Genomic DNA, 21,929 nt, shown 5'->3' with positions numbered 1-21,929 from the left:
TTTATAAAAACTTCACTTATTTAATATTGTCAATATTACAACCTCATAAAGTATTTCTAAGTTAAAAGAATATGGAAAACCCCATATGAACAATTTCAAAAGTATACAAAACTATCAACCCCCATATGAACACATTTCCTATTGTACAATCAACAACCCCATCCCCTCTAAGAACAATTAAAAACAAATTATACCTATCAATCCTGTATGAAGTAATCTTAGCCACATCTCGCTTACTATGCTCATGCCTCCACAAGAATAACGTAGCCTACCTCGAACTCGTCGCTTTGAGCACCTACATCAAATACCAAAACTGCAACATATATATTGAAACAACTTAAAATTACTAAACTTAAGCACCACAACCTAAAAAGTCCTAAAATTTAAAGAACAAGAGAGCCATTTTACCTTTGTCCTTTTCCATTTTACCCTCTTCCAAGTCAGATTCACCATTCTCAAAATGCTTCATCTCTACTTAGTACCTACATGAGAGCCAACAAGCAAAAATAATGATAATAAGATTTCACTTTCAATTCTTCTAAATTTGGAGAATCATCGGAGAACAAATCTCTATTTTCACTAATTCTTATTGAAAAATATTATAGGAAAAAATTTTAATTATATCTTTTTTTTATAGGTTACATACTTTTCAACTGCACACTTATTTTTCATCTAAATACTTTTAACACTCATTTAATATGTGGATTCAATTAAATAAAATTATTTTTTTTACAATTTTTATGTATAAATATTGCACTTAATGTAGACAAACTAGTATATTTTTTTACATAATCAACCACCCTACAACATACTTTAACAGTCATTAGCCTTATAATAGGCGAAAATCATTGTCAAAGTTTATTATCGAAGATGCTTTCACTGGAGTTTATAGTTGGAGGTGGTTGTCGAATCCTGAAGTTACTCACATGAAGATGGTTTTCAAATCCTGGAGTTGGTCAGGCGAAGGTGGTCATCGAAGATGATTTTCGCAGGAGATTATAGTCAAAGGTGGCTGTGGGAGCTCGAATGTGAATTGCATGAAGGTGGTATTAGAGTTCGTTGTTGGAGTTTGTCATCGGAGGTGGTTGAAGCCTCGAGTTGGTCATCGAAGTTGCTCGCTCAAAGATGGTCATTGAACGCGTTTTTCATTGGAGTTTGTAGTCGAAGGTGGTTGTCGGAGCCTACGAAGATGGTTGTCGAAGTTAGTCATCGGAGTTTCTTGTCGAAGCCTGGAATTGGTCATAGGAGTTGATAGCGCAAAGGTGGTTATTAGAGTTGAGTCACCAGAGGTGGTTGTCACAGCTCGGAATTGATTGTCGAAGTTGGTCGCTCAAAGGTTGTCAAAGCCTGGAGTTGGTCGCCGGAACTGTCGTCGGAGGTGGTTATCGAAGCCCAAATTTTATCGTCGAAGTATTCATTGGAGGTGGTTGTCGGAGCCCGAATTTGGTCATCGAAGTTGTCATTGTAGGTGGTTATTGGAGCCCGAAGTTGGTTCCCAAGGTGTGATAGAGGCCGATGGTGAAGCCATTGAAAACATTAGAAGAAAGGAGAATTAGGGTGATTGGGGTGGGGGGGGGGTGAGTTAGTAAAATATACCAAACTCAGTTCCTCCAACATTTAAAGTTGGTAGACCAAACAATGAGTTTGTATATTATACTAACTCAACTCAACTCATATTGGTGAGCCAAACACCCCCTTAGGATTCAGGTCATGTCATCTATGGTCCTCCTAGTGAAATGTAAGTTTTTACTATTAACGATATTATATAATGAGACTATTCATTTCGTGGACTGATCTTGTACAAATCCTTTTGTATAGAACACTCCTGCTCACATGTCCCTACATAAATGATTAGGATCAGATCATTTGTAGAACTTTACAACAATTGTAACATCTACAAAGTAGGTTGTATTCGTAGTGTCACCAGGATAAAGTACCCAGCCTTATCCATCTATTACAGACCATTCAGGTTATCACTTAAACATAATCCACCTGTATGTCTCTACATACATGTTTAAGCTATAAAATAGAACCTTGGATGTTTGTTTATTTTTTTTTTGTGGATTAATACTACTAAATGCGAATAAAATATCTAATATTTTATTAAATAAATAAACATTTTGTACAGTACAATTACAAACTATAGGATTCACGAGATTTAGGGCATCAATCCCAATAACCCAAACATAAATATAATAAACTTGAACACTTGAACAATCAATTCCATTGAAGTTATCTTTGAATGGGAAAGAACCAATTCAAAAATAACTTATATTAACATGTTAGTATCATACGTAAAACTATGTCATTAATTCGTTAAACAAGATGAATAAAAATAAAGGTCAAAGTGGTGTTTTTTTTAAAGTTAAAAAACCTCAATAGGCATTTTAAAGTTTCATGGAAAAAAGGCTTTAACGACCAAAATAAACATTTTAAAAGTTTAGAGGCAAGAACCAACTTTTGAAAATGGTTTTTTTACATGTTTTCAAAATTTCTTAACATTTTTAAAATCTATTTTTGTTTTTTTAAAAAAAAAACTCAATTTGAAACAAAACAAACTCGTTTTTTGAAAACTAGAAACCAAAATTGGTTATCAAACAACCCTTAAAAACCAAAATAAAATAAACTTGAAAGTTGGGATAAAAATGAGGTATTAATTGAACGTGAGTTTATCAAAAATAGAAAATGCTTTCATTGTGAGTTGGTAAGTGTCGAAGTGGCTTTTTATTTTTATTTAATTTGAAAAAAAAAAAGCTTTTGTTGATGCCAAATTTGGACAAGGGAGAATGCACTTGACCTTTACGTGGTAACAACGGTAAATTTGTATTTTAAGGAAGAATGTGTCCTACAAGATGAAAAAAGCTGCACATTGGTATGGTACTTGTCACACAGGCTTCGATGCATAAGTCAGAAAGTGAATATGTGTAACAAGTAGAGAGTTCCAACATTAGAATGGACTTACTTCCCTTGGAGCTACCATGATGTTTTTATCGGTATAGTTGACCTACAACCCTTCCATTTGGGTTTCCCAATTGCCTTAGGTTTTCCTTTTAACTTCTTCAGCTTTGGCCTACGAGGGCTATACCGTGTATGGAAATTTGCTGGGGTCGGCCTCAGCCTAGGCCGGAGACTTTACTTTGCTTACAACTGTCAGTTGGGCAGGGGCATGCGTGAGGCATGCCCTATTAGGCATTTGGTGAGACTTGGCCACAACCAAGACCTCAGCCCAAGCATACTAGCTTGAACCAAAGTACATTTTCGTTCTAAGCTGGCACTCTTGACCCAAATCATGCTATCTTCTCGACTTTTTTGCTCAAGTTTTCGTCAAATGTCGTTCGTGCCTTTAACGTTTTTTTTCTTTGTTCTATTTTCAAAATTTCTTGATATTTTTAAATAACTTTTTTAAAATTGAAAAAAAAAAACTCAATTGGAAATGAAACAAACTCGTTTTCTAAAAACTAAAAACCAAAACTTACTAGTCATCGAACAACCCCTTCAAAATAAAAACAAACTTGAAAATTGGGAGAAAAATAGTGTTTTATTCGAAATGAGTTAATAAAAAATAGAAAATGCTTTCATTGAGAGTTGAACTCAAGACCTCCCGCTTACTAAACGGGTGCTCTAACCAACTGAGCTATGAAAGCTTTGCATTTAAAATTTATTTTTAGATATTATATTTTTTATTATAAAATTGACCAAATTACAATAATACAGTTAAACTTTGCTCTGTGTTTCAAAAGTACCCCTATTGTTTTGAAAGTTACAACATTATCCTCGACTTTGCATGAATGTTTTGAGATTATCATTAGAGTATAAAGTCTTTAAATTGAGGCATTGAAGAATTTTTTTAACTATTTATTAATTATTTTGTTGAGAGGTCACTTATTAAACAATTTATCAATTTTGTGTTTGTTGAAAGTTGAGTTTTTTTATACAAAAGCAATAGTTGAGATTTTATTTTGTGCATGTATATGTGAAAGAGTATTATTGTTATAATTTGTGATGAGTGTTCATATGAAAGGTCATAGTTGAACATATGGAATTTTTAGTGAATATATTGAGTTGATAGATCTTAAATGTATAATGTTTATTTAGTTGATGTAATTGTATTGTTGGAATACAAGGCAGAATATGAGAATATTGATTGAGGCATTTAATTTGAAAAAAAAAAAGTCATATACTTAACACATAAAAAGTGTCAAGAGTTATCATATATGACACGTAATCAATGTCAAGTATTAATAAACTTAACATACCACCAATGTCAAGTGTATTATCTTTCTTGACACAAAAATTTTATCAAGAAACATTTGTCTTGACTTTTTTTTGAGTCAAGCTATCACATTATATTTGACAGTCGAATACCCTTTACTTGACATTGAAAAAATGTCAAGTAATCCAATTTCTATAATAGTGAATTATGCAATTCTAAACGACGAAAGCATTAAATTACACAAGAAAGAATACTCTCGAAGTTGTCTAAGAACATTGGGATTCTTATAACGGCTGAAATTGTTCACATGTTGAAATGAAGTTTGAAACACCCTAAAAAAAGATCATAACAAAAAATAACAAAAAAAAATCTCTAGTAAGATAGAACGAATATAAAAAAATGCAAGAGGAATTTAGATAAAATTACAAAGCAATAAAGAATAAGCCTAAAACTCACTTAGGGGCGTTTGACGCGTAAAGTTAAGTTGGTAATTATTATCTGATAAGTTAGATCATCTATGGAGCTAGATTGTCTTTGTTTGGGACGCAGAAATAGCACTATTACAAAAACAGTGTTTCTTGATGTTATTTAAATGTCAAGAATCATTTTTCTTGATGTTTTAAGGAAGTTAGTGTCAAGAATGTCAATTTTCTTGACGTTTTAAAAACGACAAGAAAAGTGACACTTGACATTTAAAAAACGTCAAGAAACACCGACATTGATATGTTTGAAATGTCAAGAATATGAACATTCTTGACAAGGAAAAAACATCAAGAAAATTTTAACTTGACAATGAAAAATGTCAAGGTATATCATACTTTGATCTAACAACCACATCTGGTATATATATGACATACATCATCAATCAAATAAACAATACATACATTTAAATCTTATATATCAACCAAATTTCCACCAATATCTCTTTATAAAAACTTCACTTATTTAATATTGTCAATATTACAACCTCATAAAGTATTTCTAAGTTAAAAGAATATGGAAAACCCCATATGAACAATTCCAACATTCTAGTCAACCCCATATAAACAATTTCAAAAGTATACAAAACTATCAATACCCATATGAATACATTTCCTATTGTAAAATCAACAACCCCATCCCCTTCAAGAACAATTAAAAAAAAAAATTACACCTATCAATCCCATATGAAGTAATCCTAGTCACATCTCGTTCACTATGCTCATGCCTCCACAAGAATAACATAGCCTACCTTGAACTCGTCGCTTTGAGCACCTATATCAAATACCAAAACTACAACATATATATTGAAAAAAACTTAAAATTACTAAACTTAAGCACCACAACCTACAAAGTCCTAAAACTTAAACAACAAGCAAGAGAGCCATTTTACCTCTGTTCTTTCCCATTTTACCCTCTTCCAAGTCAGATTCACCATTCTCAAAATGCTTAATCTCTACTTAGTACCTACATGAGAGCCAACAAGCAAAAATAATGATAATAAGATTTCACTTTCAATGCTTCTAAATTTGGAGAATCATCGGAGAACAAATCTCTATTTTCATTAATTCTTACTGAAAAATATTATAGGAAAAAAAAAATTCAATTTTATGTTTTTTTTTTTTATATATGTTACCTACTTTTCAACTACATACTTATTTTTCATCTAAATATTCTTAACACTCATTTAATATGTGAATTCAATTAAATAAAAAAAATTAAATTTTTTTTATGTATAAATATTGTACTTAATGTAGACAAAATAATATTATTTTTTATATAATCAACCACCCTACAACATACTTTAACAATCATCAGTCTTATAATAGGCGGAAGTGGTTGTCAAGGTTTATTATCGAAGATGCTTTCACTGGAGTTTGTAGTCGAAGGTGGTTGTCGAAGCCTGAAGTTGGTCACATGAAGATGGTATTGGAGTTGGTTGTCGAAGTTTGTCATCGAAGGTGGTTTTCAAATCCTGGAGTTGATCAGGCGAAGGTGGTGATCGGAGATGATTTTTGCCGGAGATTATAGTCAGAGATGGCTGTTGGAGCTCGAATGTGAATTGCATGGTGGTATTATAGTTCGTTGTCGGAGTTTATCGTCAGAGGTGGTTGTTGAAGCCTCGAGTTGGTCGTCAAAGTTGCTCGGTCAAAGATGGTCATTGAAGGTGCTTTTCATTGGAGTTTGTAGTCGAAGGTGGTTGTCGGAGCCTTTGAAGGTGGTTGTCGGAGTTAGTCATCGAAGTTTGTTGTTGAAGCCTGGAATTGGTCATAGGAGTTAATACCACAAAGTTGGTTATCAGAGTTGATTCATCAGAGGTGGTTGTCACAACTCGGAATTGGTTGTCAAAGTTGGTTGCTCAAAGGTTGTCGAAGCCCGGAGTTAGTTGCTGGAACTTTCGTCAGATGTTGTTTCGGGCCCAAATTTTGTCGTCGGAGTTTTCATCGGAGGTAGTTGTCAGAGCCTAAATTTAGTCATCGAAGTTGTCATTGTAGGGGCTTGTCGGAGCTCGAAGTTGGTTCCCGGGGTGTGATAGAGGCCGATAGGTGAAGCCATTGAAAACATTGAAAGAAGAGAGAGTTGGGGTGAGTTGGGGTGAGTGGGGGTGAGTTGGTAAAATATACCAAACTCAGTTCCATCAACATTTAAAGTTGTTAGACTAAACAATGAGTTTGTATATTATACCAACTCAACTCAACTCATATTGGTGAGCCAAACACCCCATCAGAATTGAGGTCATGTCACCTATGGTCCTCCTAGTGAAATGTAAGTCTCTACTATTAACGGTATTATAATGAGACTATTCATTTCGTGGACCGATCTTGTACAAATTCTTTTGTATAGAACACTCCTGCTCACATGTCCCTACATGAATGATTAGGATCAGATCATTTGTAGAACTTTACAACAATTGTAACATCTATAAAGTGAGTTGTATTCATAGTGTCACCAGGATAAGGTACCCAGCCTTATCCATCTACTACAGACCATTCAGGTTATCACTTAAACGTAATCCACTTGTATGTCTCTACATATATGTTTAAGCTATAAAAGATAACCTTGGATATTTGTTTATTGGTTTTGTGGGTTAATACTACTAAATGTCAAATAAAATATCTAAGACTTTATTAAATAAATTAATGTTTTGTATAGTACAATTACAAACTACAGGACTCGCGTGATTTAGGGCATCAATCTCAATAGCCCAAATATAAATATAATAAATTGAACACTTGAACAATCAATTCCATTGAAGTTATCTTTGAATGGGAAAGAACCAATTCAAAAACAACTTATATTAACATGCTAGTATCATACGTAAAACTATGTCATTAATTCGTTAAAAACAAGATGAATAAAAATAAAGGTCAAAGTGATGTTTTTTTTAAAAGTTAAAAAACTTCCATGGGCATTTTAAAGTTTCATAGAAAAAAAGGCTTTAATGACAAAAATAAATATTTTAGAAGTTTAGAGGCAAGAACCAACTTTTGAAAACGATTTTTTGTTTTCATGATTTCAAAATTTCTGAACATTTTTAAAACTGATAAAAATTTTTTTTAAAAAAAACTCAATTTGAAACAAAACAAACTCGTTTGTTGAAAACTAGAAACCAAAATTTATTGATTATCAAACAACCTCTTAAAAACCAAAATAAAATAAACTTGAAAGTTGGGATAAAAATGAGGTTTTAACTGAACCTGAGTTTATAAAAAATAGAAAATGCTTTCATTGTGAGTTGGTAAGTGTCGAAGTGGCTTTTTATTTTTATTTAATTTGAAAAAAAAAAAAGCTTTGGTTGATGCCAAATTTGGATAAGGGAGATTGCACCTGACCTTCACGTGGTAACAACGGTAAATTTGTATTTTAGGGAAGAATGTGTCCTGCAAGATAAAAAGAACACATTGGTATGATGCTTGCCACACACCCTTCGATGCATAAGTCAGAAAGTGAATATGTGTAACAAGTAGAGAGTTCTAACATTAGAATGGACTTACTTCCCTTGGAGCTACCTTGATGTTTTTATAGGTGTAGTTGACCTACAACCCTTCCCTTTAGGGTTTCCCAGCTCCTTACAAAATAATTATTAAATAATTTTTTTTAATATAAAACATGTTCATAAATAAACTAATAATAGTTTATTTTCAATTAATGTTTAGTGGGTAACTATAATTAATTTTATGATTTATAAATGTATCAAACACATCGAATACAATTGTTTAAATTAGAATCAAATTTCTGAATCTACTACCAAACATATATATGAAAATAAGGGATGTTCAAGTGACCAAACAACTTGAACAACTCAGACCACCTAACCCAAATTGTAAGAATCGGGTTGAGTTAGTTTTAATTTTGGGTTGGGTTGGATTGAATTTTTTATTTTCTATTCGAGTATATATTATAACTTATAAATATTATAACTTATATATTTTTATGATGTTTGTTTGAAGCTTGTAATAGATATCTTGGATTTTAATATTTAACATTTGAGTTTTATGAAGTTTTAGTTATTAATATGTGTTGTACACATATTTAAGTATTTTAAGTCAATAAAAAATATAATTAAAAAAATAAATTACCTAAATACCTAATCTATTCCAACCCGAATTTTAAGAGTTGGGTTGAGTCGGATTGGATATCCTCTTCGGATCATTCGAGTAGCCAACCTGAATTTTTGGATTGGTCTAAAACTCCTTTCAGCTGAACCCAACCCAACCCAACCCAACCCATTTATTCCTCTAAAGAAAATATGAGATATAATTCTGTTTCTATTGAATCTATTGTTTTTAAATTTTTCATATTTTCCACCTACCGGCGTCTATCTTTTGCCTGTTTTCCTACCTATCTTGAGTTTGACTTTACCCTGAAATTATGTCTTAAAAATTAGTATTGAAATTCATGAAAAAAAACAACCAAATTGAGTTGATATTTTTTTTTTAGAATTAATTAAATAATTTGCATTAATTTGATCAGGCATGATTAATTGAATAAAAAATAAAAACTAATTCGAGATACAATCTTTCGGAAGCTTCTCTTAGCGATTGTGCGGCACTTGTTCCCGCTCACGAACAAGTCAGCCAACTCAAATATGGATTGCCGGTGGCACACCGAGTGCCTCTCGCAACCTCCACCCCCGTTTTAGGGAAAACGGTTTTAGAAAACGGGTTTGGAGAAAAGGTTTTCGTAAGAAGTTTTTGTGAGTGTGAATAAAGAAAGAATGATTATAGCAGGCTAGAAAGCAATAAGCAACAACAACAGCTTTATAGAGTCGAGGGTCCTCTGGCCTCGGAAACGAAACTGTTCCAGTCGTAGCTTGATCAGGACCTTGTCCCCGGCTTGAAAGTCAAGGGTCCTCTACTTCTTATCAGCCCACTTCTTCATCCTTCTTGATGCTCTTTCTAGGTAGGCGTGAGCTATATCAGAGGTTTTGCTCCACTCTTTAGTGAAGTTATGTGCCTGAGGACTTTTGCCTACATAAGGGTGGTCCACCAAGTTTGTTGGCATGAATGGCTGTCTACCGCCACACCACTTCGAAGGGCGTTTTTTCGGTCGCGGAACTCTGCTGGCTATTGAAGCTGAACTGAGCCACATCTAACAATTGGACCCAGTTCTTCTGCCTAGCATCGATAAAGTGACGCAGATATTCCTCGAGCATACTATTGAAGCATTCCGTCTGCCGTCAGTTTGAGATGATAGCTAGAGGAGATATCCAGTGTTTGACCCCAATATTTGAACAATTCTGTCCAGAATGTCCCAGTGAATCTTCCGTCCCGATCGCTAACAATGCTCGTGGGACGCCCCATAATTTCACGATGTGTTTGAAGAACAGCTGGGCAGTCATTACGGTTGTGCATTTTCGGCGTCGGGATGAAAGTGGCATATTTTGAGAACCGATCGATGATGACAAGAATCGATTCGAACTCTCCCACCTTTGGGCAAATGGGGGTGATGAAGTCGAGAGACACGCTCTCCCATGATCTAGAGGGCATAGGTAGGGGTTCCAGAAGACCCGCTAATTTCACCCTTTCGACCTTGTCTTGTTGGCAGACAAGGCAAGTCTTGGTAAATGCATGACATCGTCTCGAAGGCTTGGCCAATAGTAGCCTTGTTTCAGAAGGGCATAAGTCCTCTGCCAACCATTATGTCCTACCCACGGTGTGTCGTGACACTCCTTCATTCAGCGACCTTCCGTAACTCCCCGGATCTGGGGATGTAGAGGCGATTTCCCTTGGGTATAGTAGATCGTTCTTCCACCCAAAACTTGGAGTGTCTTCCCCTCTTTGGCCAATTGTTATGATGGCCTGCGCCGCTGTGTCATTTGTCAAGTGAGTTTTGACAGTTTTCTCGTACTGTTGCACTCAACGTACTTGTTTGTAGGCGAGCGAACATGCACAGGGCCGCATGTTCCGCTTCTTGGCTAAGAGCATCGGCCGCTTGGTTACTTTCCCCGGTCTATGTTCGAATTGAAGTCGAACTCTGCTAGACACTCCTGCCACCGTGCCTGTTTCGACGAACAACTTCGGGTGGTTGAAGAAGTGGAAAAATGGAGTTATTATCGGTCTTGACCACGAACTTGGCCCCTAAGAGATACTATCTCCAGGCCCTCAAGCATGTGAACTACTACTAACATCTCTTTCTCGGAGGCGGCAATACCTCCGTCGCATCATTTAGTTTCCTACTCTCATACGCGATGGGGTGTCCGTCTTGAGGAGGAACACCGTCCAACGCGAAGTCAGAAAGCATCAGTCTCTACTTCAAATGGCCTTGGTCACGGTCGGCAATTCCGAGGACCAACCTCTCAATCATCAGTTTCTTCAAGCCCTAAAAGGCGGGCTTGACATTCAGGATTCTAGCTCCATTGGCTATCTTTCTTCAAAAGTTCGGTTAATGGTCCTGTTCTTTCTCGAGAATCCTTCTACGAACCGCCTATAAATAGTTGGCTAGCCCGAGGAAGGATCGTAGTTTGGTCACGGATGATGGTACCCCCTCAGTCTCTGATCGCGGGCCACCTTGCCCTCTTCCATACCAATCCGACCACGTTCAATCACGTGACCGGGGAAATTTATGCGTTCTTGGGCAAAGGAAGCACTTCTCTCTCTTTACATACAACTGATTTTTCCTCAGCTTTTCGAAGACTAGTTAGAGGTGATGTCGATGTCCTCAAGCGAGGCACTATAAGACCACAATGTCATCGAGATACACTACGACGAATTTTGTTGAGGTATTTGTGAAACACTTGGTTTCATTAGGTACAGAAAGTTGCTGGAGCATTGGTGGGCAAAGGCATCACGAGGAATTCGAAGGCTCCATATCTCGTGACACAGGTCGTCTTAGGTTCATCTCCTTCAGCAATTCGGACTTGATAATACCCGACCGTTAGGTCCAGCTTCGAGAAATACTTAGCGCCTGAAGCCGATCAATAAGTCAGTAATGATAGGAAGGGAGATATTTGTTTGCCGAACTGTGAGCTTGTTCAAGGCCCGTAGTCGATGCACAACCGGAGGCTCCCATCCTTCTTCTTCTAGAAACAGTACTGGGGGCTTCGTAAGGGGCCTTCGCCGGTCTGATAATCCTACATCTAACAACTTTCTAACTGTTTTCGCGAGTTTCGGCCAATTCTGGCGGGGCCATCCGATATACATTCTTGGCGGGCGGCTTTGCCCCTGGTAACAACTTCAATCTTTATGGTTCAATCCCCCTTCGTGGGGGGTAAGGACTTGGGCAATCTTGTAGGCATGAAATCCCGATACTTTTCCAAGACAAATAGAACGTCTTGGGGGATCTCCTCTTCAGTGGATTCAACTGATTCTATCGGATGGCCATTGAAACGTGGGTTCCTCGTGGGCCAGGCCTCTCTTCAATTGGAGGGCTGAGATCATTCTCAACCCCATTTGGCTTGCTAGATACTGCTTTGAACTACGGTGGGTGTTAGATCGGTAATTGACTAGACATTTGGCGAGGGATTGGTGATAGCTTTATGTTCAAGTAGGAACTCCATCCCCAAACCACGTCGGAAATCATCCATCCTTGGACAATCACCGAAGTAACGAGGCCTTTTCCAGTTCTGCCCCCTCCCTAACTTCATCAGAGTTCTCTTCGCTATCCCCGTAATCGGCAGGGCTGCAGAATTTCACAGCTTTTCATCTTTCCCATGCAATCTCTTTTCCAGGTCAAGTTCAGGCGGCAGGCTTTCCGTCTCAGCCATGAATTATGGGTGGCCCCGGAGGTCGGACCATTAGTGTCTTGGGCGGGGATCTTTAGTTGACCCAAGCGTCCACATACATGAGTCCCTTCTCTAGTGGCTCCGTCGCCTTTCCCATTTTCTTCTTGAGCCGGCAGATAAGAATTTTCAATAGCCCCCATCCGGGAATACCCAATTTCTGCTGGGCTGAACTCGGTCATTACCGTCTCCTCCACGTTCAGCCTTGTCTTTCGAGGTACGAGACTATGTGGCTTGAAAAAAAGCATTGAACGCGGTTTCGATTGATGGACATTCGCCCGCCCTGTGTGGCCCTCTACATATAAAACAAGACAGGGCGAGTGTAATTGTTATGCTGTTACGGTGGCCCCCGCCAGTTGTTTTCCTGATCTCAGTTGGGATGATTTACGATCCCCCCCTGTGTTCTTGTCTCCTCCCCCAGGTCTGGGAGGACTGGAACGACTGTTTCTGTTTCCCCCATTTGAGGAAGTTGACTACTTCCTCACATTCTTGTGAGTCAGTGCTAAGGTCGTATAGCCGTTTCAGCTGCCGCATAGGCAAGAGGAGAGTCTTGTACTCTCTGTTCATTATAGTTTTTGATTTCGCCCACGGTTTCAGCCCTTCAACAAAGTAAAAAAGACCTTGTCTTTTTCAGACATATTCTCGTATGTCCAACATGAGCCCTACAAACTGTTTTACGTAATCCCTGATGTTACCTGTTTTGCTTCAGCTCTCGAATTTTCGTCGAGCCAAGATCTCGATATTTTTCAGGAAGAACTGCGAGCAAAAGTTCTTGTTTCAATCTATTCCAAGTATCAATAGTGCATCGTCCTTCCTGTTATGTCTGTAAATCGTGATCTCCACCACAGTTTTGCATCTTCAGCCAGATGCATCGTTGCTAGTGTGACTTTCGACTCTTCAGTCACTGTGTTCGTCGCCTTGAAGTATTGCTCAAGGTCGAAAGATAAAGTTTTCCAGGGCTTTTTGCTTCTCGCCACCCTACAGAAGGATTTCGGTTTCTGGATTTTTATTCTGCCTACTGCCATTGCTCCCCCAGATAGAGGCTTGGTTCCCTACTGCTCGGTATGGTGAGATTCACCCTAGTACTCACATCCGCTATCTCGGCTCTGACGACGTTCAAAGGGCCGACCGAAAGTCTTCAGACAAATAACGGTTTAACATCTGAAGTATTGCTTTTTTGGGAGCCGTCTAGCTCTTCGACGCGCTCCTTATGTGGGCAACAGAGCCCGATGAGCTATCGCCACGTTCAAAGTTGTTGGATCGTGCTGTTTTGGTCTCGATGGTCTCTACCCTCATCATTATTCTCTGACAGGTAATCAGTCTAGGCGGCCATTACCGCATCAATTCCATCGGTTTCTCAGCAACTTCTTGTAGCCGAGTCTCTAGGAAACGGACATTATCCGGGACCTCTCTCAAGGTAAGCATTTGCTCTTCCATCTCTACCAACCTATCCACATGGGACTTGTTCAGGTTTTTCGGTCACCGAAAATGATCATGATCTTTCCTTTGTGAGCCGACTTGGCTCTGATACCAACTGTCACAATCGCCTCTTTCGGAAGCTTCTTTTAGCGATTGTGCGACACTTGTTCCCGCTCACGAACAAGTCAGCCAACTCGAATACGGATTGCCGGTGGGCACACTGAGTGTCTCTCACAAACCTTCACCCCCGTTCTTAGGGAAAACAGTTTTGAAAATAGTTTGAGGAAAAGGTTTTGTAAGAAGTTTTTGTAAGTGTGAAATAAAGAAAGAATGATTGTAGTAGGTTAGAAAGCAATAAGCAACAACAACAACTTTATAGAGTATTACTTCGGGTATGGGAAGTGATGATTAGTCTTATCCCCATATAGTGCATTCTGAACAAAAAGCCAACTGGCACCCTGCCATATGCAAAAGGGCGAGTGGTCTCTTACAATGAAAATGTAATGAAAGCAAGGTAACTAAGCTAATACAATTACAAGATATGAAAGTATGCCTAGAAGGGGTTGGATCGGGCATGCGACCATGGGCAACAGGCCCCTGGACAAGCATTGACCGTGACAGATGGCAGCCCGACTGCCCACCCCGTCCAAGGTTGAACGTAGCCGTAGGGCTGGCAGCGTGGCTGTGAAGCTCGACTGGCAAAAGAAGTGAAGAGGGGAGGGGTAGCAACCGGTTTTCCTCCCCCTCAGTTTTGTTTAACGCCAGCCCAAGTGGGCGGGCCAGTTGGGCTTTAGGGCCAGCTAGGCCTAAGAAAAGGGGATATATATATAATATATATATATATATATTATATATATTAATAAATATAATTTTATGGATAGTCATAGCTCATTTCTATCCTCAATTGGGCTTGTTTTTCATAGTTTTTTTTTGGCCATGCATTAAATTTTCATGAAACCTCTTTTAAATGGTTAATTTAAACACTATTTATTTACTCAATTCCGTTTGTGCAGCTCAATTATTAGAGAAGCATAAGATAATTATTGGTAAATCAAAAGTCATACTTCCACCCAAAGGTCGAGCACATTAAGGGTTGAAATTCGTAACAACCTGGATAATGATGGTTCGGGTGGAAAATATATAAAATAATGATTAATGATGGCATGGAAGCTGAAGAGACAAGCGATGTTCGGTTATTACATGGACCACCTATATAATTCAAGTGGTATCATCAAAGAAAGGTATGCTTTTCAACCTATGCTAATTGTTACCAGTTGACTCAAATTCAAACCCGATTCTAACTTGAGCGTCGGAGTAGATTTGGCTCAACATCACACCAGTGTTAGCTTTACTCAATTTTCTTGCAGGATATCCAGTTATTCTTCTCCAAATACAAATTTACTATCGGTGAAAATTTTGATATCAACACATACCTCAAACTAAGCCAATTGGTACTTGCTTAGAATTCTATAAAATGGTTAAGATAAAACTTGTTAATAAATCTTAATTTCACCTTCTAGTTTATGCAATTCTAAACAATGAAACCATTTAAATTACACATATACAAAGGATACTCTCGAAGTTTTCTAAAATTGTTCACATGTTGAAATGAAGTTTGAACCACCTAAAAGAAGATCATAACAAAAAATAACAAAAAAAAAATCCCTATTAAGATAGAACAAATGTCAAGCAATGCAAGAGGAGTTTAGATAAAATTACGAAGCAATAAAGAATAAGCCTAAAACCCACTTAGGGGCATTTGACGTGCAGAGTTGAGTTGATAATTATTATCTGATAAGTTAGATCATCTATGGAGTTAGATTGTCTGTGTTTGGGGGGTGGAGATAGGTTGAGTTGAGTTGGAATGTCTATATTTGGGGAGCTAAGTTGAGTTGAGTCAAAATGTCTGTGTTTAGGTACTGAGTTGAGTTGAATCAAGTTGAAATGTCTGTGTTTGGGGTGTTGAGTAAGTTGAGTTGAGTCGAGTTGAGTCAGAAAATTTGTGTTTGGGGTGCAAAATTGAGGTAACTTGAGTTGGAGTATCTAGTGCAATTTTTTTAAATGAAATTGATATTGTCTTGAATTTTTTTGTTTTTTCTTTTTCTTAAATTTCCAACTATGCACATATTTTTCTAAAATTTTTAAAATTAAAAAAAATTTTATTTCTTTTTCTCATTCTTAACGTACATAACAAACTCCTACAAAGTAAACATATACTAAACACAAATTTTGAACACTCAATTCCGTAACATATATACTTTTCTCATTCTTAAACACCAAACATACTCCAAACAAATGAAAAAACTTTTCATAACTACTTAACCTTCAATCATGAACACTAAACAAGCTTAAAAATGGAACATTTTGTTTTTCCTTCTTGAAAAATGTAACATATTTTCACCACACAACTTGAACACTTAATTGCTTAACAATTTTGTTTACATTCCTAAAGACTTGTCATATTCCAATAAAATGAACATTTTCTTTAATCCCTAACCTTTAATTTTTTTAATTTATTTTAACTCAACACCATAAATGTTAATAAAAAAAATAAAAAATAAACTAATTCATATCTTATTTTTGGGCTATTTGTGAAATATGAATTTCAAATTTTATGGTTATTGGTTTTTTTTTGTGCAAATGTTTGATTCTTCACATTTTACACTAATCCAATGAAATGGTTTTTTTTTGTGCAAATTCATTTTTTGCAAACATTTTTTATGGTTAAGTCTAATTTGTCACTTATAACTGAAATAATGATGTCCACAAAACTATTTATGTACATATAAAAAAATGCATAGCAATGAATAACACTCAATACATCACAAATTGTTTCCAACAATATACAAAATTTGGACTATAAAAAATAGACTCCGAACTTAAAACTAAGGAACCTCAAACTAATTATTGGAGGAATTGTGCTACAAGTAAGTGTAAGATAACAAACTATAGTTTTTTGGTTTTTCGGTGTTTCGGTTTTTTGTTGCACTCCTAAGTAAGATAACAAACTATAGTTAGATTAGAATGAAGTTAAATGCAAATAGAATTAAAATCAAATGCACTACTACATACCTTCAAAGGTCCAAAATGAATTAGATCGAAATATTGCATTTAATATAAACAAAATACTATTATTTATATAATCAACCCTAAAATATAATTTAATGGTTGCAGATTATATGATTGAACATGCACAAAAAATAGGATTGCTATTAAGGGTTTATTTACATGTTCACAAAAACTAGGGTTGTCATTAAGGGTCTCATTAGAGGTAGTCTTCATCGGAGTTGGTCGCTTGAGGTGAATGTTAATGTTGGTTGACAGAGGTTTTTGTCACCATAGTTGGTCATCGAAGGCGGTCATTATCAGAGTTGCATTGAAAGTGGTCACTGGAGCCTTGAGTTAGTCATGCAAAGATGGTCATTAGAGTTACTTGTGCGAAGATAGTGTTAGAGTTGGTTGCCAGAGTTATCGTCGAAGGTGGTTGCCAGAGCCCGATGTTGGTCGTCGGAGTTGGTTGCTGGAGCTCGATGCTGATCATCGAGTTGGCCACATGAAGGTGGTTTTCGGAGTTGCTTGTGCGAAGGTGGTCGTCAGAGTTATTGTCGGAGATGGTTGCCAGATTCTGGAGTTGGTCGTTAGAGCTGGCCGATGAAGGTGGTTGAGTATGTCACAAGAGTGTGGCAACGGTAGTCTTCGATGGGGGCTGATGGGTGGAGCCATTAAAAACACTAGAGGGAGAGAATGAGTTGGGGTGAGTTGGAGTAAGTTAGTAAAAAAAAAAAAAAACCAAGTCAACTCCACCAACATTTAAAGTTGGTGGGACAAACATTGAGTTGATAATTTTTACCATCTCAACTCATGTTGGTACGCCAAATACCCTCTCAGAGAGCTGATTGGTTAGATCTGCACACATTTGGTGAAGTTGTTAATATTTGTGGTTTAACATGATTGAAACTTCAGAGTTCATTAAGCATTTGGCTTTTGAGAATTCTAAATGTAAAAAAATAACATATTTGAGAATCATAAAGAGATACATAGATTAGATACCCCAGTAGTCCTAGTCATAAACGATGAATACTAGGCACTGTGGGTATTAACCCGTGCAGTGCTGTAGCTAACGCGTTAAGTATCCCGCCTGGGGAGTACGTTCGCAAGAATGAAACTCAAAGGAATTGACGGGGGCCTGCACAAGCGGTGGAGCATATGGTTTAATTTGATGTAAAGCGAAGAACCTTACCAGGGCTTGACATGCCACGAATCCCCTTCATTACATGATTTCTTCTTCATATAGATAGATATAGGATCTATGGAGCAATTACTTAGAAGTACATTTTGTGCAATAGCCCTTCCTATCTGATAGAAAAGGATCTCATAATCTTGAACCGATCTTACCTGGGATCGCAAATCCTAAACAAAAAATATAATATAGATGGAAATTAAGGGTGGGTTTGGAATACATTTTCAAATGTTTAATTTAAAAAATAAGTCATTTTGGAAGAAATTGAAGGTTTGACAACCACTCAAAATAACTTTTCAATTTTATTTTAATTAGTTTTTATCAAATATGTTTAAATAAAAATGAGTTTTTTTAAAAAAAATATATTTTTTTCTCAAGTCAATTCACTCTAAAACAAGAGAAACTAAAAAAAAAAAAATGATTTGATTTAATTACTATACCATCTCCAAATCGAAGGTGGGCAGCATCTTCAACCTCCCCTGCAAACATGGTTCATTGAAGTTGGAGTTTTGCTCAAACCGAATATCTAGAAACAAAAAGGCATATAAATATAATAGGAGGAGAGGGTATGATATAGATAATAATTAACCCTAAATGTTAGGTTTATCTTAAGGGAAAATTTAGTTACTCCCTAAGATGCATTCATCTTGGTGCATCCCAAGTATGGTCCAATGAAATGCTATCACGTGGTATTTTTATTTTATAAAAAAATAATTATTTTATTTTATTTTTTTTGTGTGGTAGAAAAGTGGAGAGCATAAATGATAGGTGTAATCTAAGCTGCGTATAATCGTTGCTTTTATTTCAAATTTAAGACTATCATTGCCATCATAGTATCTACTGTTTTATCTTTTAGACCTATTATTTTAGTGTATGATTTCAAATTAACTGAAAGATAATTAAACATATGATGAGAGATGTTTATATAAAAATAAAACCCTAAGGGTGGGTCATTTTCCTAACTCATTACGTAATTCTACATCATGGATCAATTTAGTTACTCTAACTTATACGTTCTGAAAATCATATAATTAAAAATTCTTAATATTTATTATTTATACAATATTAAAAATTTATCGTATAATCATGAAGTTAAAACTTACCCTAAACTACAAGATTTTGTGTTATTGTTAAACCGAAAAGACAATGAAACTAGAGATCAGAATTTACTTACGGTGGAGAAGAGAAAGGGGACGGAGAGTGTTGAAATGGAAAGTTTAGAGAGCACGGGAGAAAATATTTTGTTATGACTATGAGGGAGTTGGGAGGGGATTTTAAACAAATATATATAAATTATGTAAAAACCAAAAGATATACAAGTATTTATAAATATTTTTTTAACCAATTTGATTTGATAATGTACTTTTCCAAATTTCAAATTATTTTTTTAATTTTTTTTAATATTTTGTTTGTTTATTAAAAATGCAACTTAAATTTTCAATTTAATTATCAAATGAATTTTTCAAACTCAGAAATTTTTTTAATATTTATTAATTAATTTAAAATAGCTATGGAGAATGAAATTTCAAAATTTCATTTTAGTAGTGATAAAAAAAAATTGAAACTTAATCGATCATAAATTCTTTTAAATTCATTAATAGTATTCTCTTAACTTGAAAGAAGATGTGACGGCAACGATTATTAATCCTTGGCCAGCACTTATTGTCTACTCTAAACAATCTCCTGTAGTAGGAACCTGATAAACATTTATAAAGTCTAGTACCGACTCATGCACAGGGAACACATAACTTCAACCTTAACATATGAACAAGCTTAATATACAACAGTTATAATATTTATTGACAACTAGATTCAGCTAGGCCCAAAATAACCTAACACTACAAGAAAAATGAGTTCTTCCGACGCCTAAACCGAGCATCGGAAGTTTGGTCGTCGGGAAAAACAGTCTCTCTCAACGACGTAAGAAGGCGTCGCGAGTTCTCAAAGGCCCATCGGGAGTTCCTGGGAACTCCCGACGACTAAAATTGTCTTCGAAAATTCCCGGGAAACTCCCGACGATTAAGGGCATCAGGAGTTCCCGGGGAACTCCCGACACCATACATTAACCGTCGAGAGTTCCCATTTTTTCCCACTCTTCCCTCTCTTCTAACCCTAACCTGTCGCCGTCGCCCCATTTTTCCCCTTTCCCGCTGCCGCCCACTTCTCTCCCTCCCTCCCTCTCCCATTTTTTCCCTCCTTCCTCGCCGCCGCCGTTCGCCCTCCCCCCACTCCTCTCCCTCCCTCTCCCATTTTTCCCTTCCTTCCCTGCCGTCGCCACCCCTTCACCGTTGCCTCCTTCCTTCGGTTAGCAGCCGCAATCAACCGCCCGCCGCCGTCGTCATCTCCTCCTCTCGTTTAGTCGCTGCCTTCAACTGCCCGTTGCCGCCGCCGGTAATCTTCTCATTTTATTTTCTCTTATATATTTATTTAAATCATTATTTTCTATTGTATATTAATTTAATCATTATTGATTGATTAATTGAAAAATCATAATTTAAATAATTTATGCAAATTGTTATTGTGTTATTGTAGATGTTTCAATTAATGGATTGATTTTTTATTGAGTTGTTATTGTTATTGAATGTAAATTAATTTATAGATTGAGTTATGGTTGATTGTAGATGTTTCAATTTATGCAATTCTTTTATGGATTGTGGATTAATTTATAGCATGTTCTTGTTAATTGAGTTGTTATTGTGGATTGTGGATGTTTCAATTTATGCAATTTTTTGGAGTATGAATGTTATTGTGGATTGTTTTTAATTATCATTGTTTTTTATATAAGCCATGGATTGTGGATGTTTCAACTTACTTAATTTTGGACTTAGTTTAGGGAAAAAACATCAATATCATTAGAGGCAAAAAAAGTCAAATCACGTATTATAAATTAGTTAAAATTTGAAATACTCCGAACAAACTTGGATAATTTTAATCAAATTTCATGCTTAATAAATACTTTGTACTTTATCCTCTAATCTAGGTTATTGTTCAGAAACAAATGAAAGAGGATCATGCAAGACAAATGCAAGAAATGAGAAAAATGATTGAAGACATGATACGATCACAAAGAGGAGACCCATTGAATTAGATATGATTACTACATTATTTAGTTGTCTAATATGCTGCTATCCTGCAGTTATGGTAGCAAAGTAGTTATGTCTTAAGTAGCTTTATGATAAAGAATTGTTGGCTATCTTGCAGTTATGGTAGCCAAACAACTAGATTTTGATGTGTTTTTTGTTGTTTTGTCGTGGGGGGTGGGTAGAGGAGGGGGGAGGTTTGAGATTGGGTTAAACTATTTTGGGGACAAAGTTTGAGTTTTATGTGTGTTGGTTTTTGTTTACTCGTTTTGCGTATTTTTGATAGTCGGGAGGTTCCATGTTTGTCGTGGAGGTAGTTAGAGTTTCATTACACTCATCTTGTCCTTGAACTTGGAATTCTTGTATGTTTATGAATATTTACGAAGTTCTAATGTGTTGTTGGGGGTGGGTTGAGATTGGCTTAAATCATTTTGGGGACAAAGTTTAAGTTTTGTGTGTGTTGGTCCTTGTTTACTCATTTTGTATGATTTTAATGTTCGGGAGGTTCCATGTTTGTCGTGGGGGGTTGGTAGAGTTTCATTACATCCGTCTTGTCGTTGAACTTGGAGTTCTTGTATGTTTATGAATGTATGTTTATGAATGTTTACGAAATTCTAATGTGTTTTGTGTGTTGTGTGTGGGGGGGGGGGGGGGGTTGAGATTGGCTTAAACCATTTTGGGGACAAAGTTTGAGTTTTATGTGTGTTGGTTCTTGTTTACTCATTTTGTGTTTTTTTGATGTTCGGGTGTTCCATGTTTGTCATGGGGGTGGTAGAG

At 36.4% G+C, this 21,929-nt stretch overlaps 1 non-coding gene across 1 annotated transcript; it reads right to left on the bottom strand.

Annotated features, from left to right (window-relative positions):
• Nucleotides 1-3,570: 3,570 nt before the first annotated feature.
• Nucleotides 3,571-3,644, bottom strand: TRNAT-AGU. The gene has a single exon. It is a non-coding gene; the product is annotated as a tRNA-Thr (tRNA).
• Nucleotides 3,645-21,929: the final 18,285 nt, after the last annotated feature.

This window comes from Benincasa hispida, chromosome 11, assembly GCF_009727055.1.
Source record: "Benincasa hispida cultivar B227 chromosome 11, ASM972705v1, whole genome shotgun sequence".
Classification (NCBI taxonomy): Eukaryota; Viridiplantae; Streptophyta; class Magnoliopsida; order Cucurbitales; family Cucurbitaceae; genus Benincasa; species Benincasa hispida.
The sequence above is the reverse complement of the archived record's forward strand: the minus strand, read 5'-3'. Positions and strand labels throughout refer to the sequence as shown.